At 63.9% G+C, this 664-nt stretch overlaps 1 non-coding gene across 1 annotated transcript; it reads right to left on the minus strand.

Moving 5' to 3' along the window:
• Positions 1–277: 277 nt before the first annotated feature.
• LOC142244769 (5.8S ribosomal RNA) lies at positions 278–431 on the minus strand. The gene has a single exon (XR_012724643.1). It is a non-coding gene; the product is annotated as a 5.8S ribosomal RNA (ribosomal RNA).
• Between the last annotated feature and the right edge of the window lie 233 nt (positions 432–664).

Raw genomic sequence — 664 nt, forward strand, 5'->3', positions numbered from 1 at the left:
GGAAAGAGAAACGACGCGTCACGTCGGGCGGTCGTTTTCTATCCCTTCAGCCTCTTTTCTCCACGGACCACGCCGTTCCGCCCTCGCCGTCTTACGGGGGGGAGTGAACGGAGGTAGCCCTGTGTTGCCACAGACAGCCTCGCCGCGCTCTCCCGATTCCCGGGGCGGGGGCAGGTCTGGCTTTAGCGGGACCCAAGGAGACGGGGGAGAGGTCTGGGACCCCCCTTCCTCTTCCTTCTGAATCCCAGCAGCGCCGTGGAGGCGATCGACGGAGGGGCGACCCTCAGACAGGCGTAGCCCCGGGAGCAACCCGGGGCCGCAAGGTGCGTTCGAAGTGTCGATGATCAATGTGTCCTGCAATTCACACTAATTCTCGCAGCTAGCTGCGTTCTTCATCGACGCACGAGCCGAGTGATCCACCGTTAAGAGTCTCGCTCGTTTTTTTTTTCTCTGGATAACGTTGGTCGGCCGCAAAGGCGTAAAAAAACAGACGTGGGACGGGGGGTGTTCCGCTCAGGAAGGGGGCTCTGTTGTCCCGGGCGCTCGGCCTCCGCCGCCCCTACCTCTGACGGGGAGGGTAACAGAGAAGGGCTCGAGGCTTCTCGACCTACCGCCCGGTCCCGACCCCGGAGCGGGGTGCGGGCTCACGCGGGCGAGCGGTACC

This window comes from Anomaloglossus baeobatrachus, chromosome 6 (assembly GCF_048569485.1).
Source record: "Anomaloglossus baeobatrachus isolate aAnoBae1 chromosome 6, aAnoBae1.hap1, whole genome shotgun sequence".
Lineage (NCBI taxonomy): Eukaryota > Metazoa > Chordata > Amphibia > Anura > Aromobatidae > Anomaloglossus > Anomaloglossus baeobatrachus.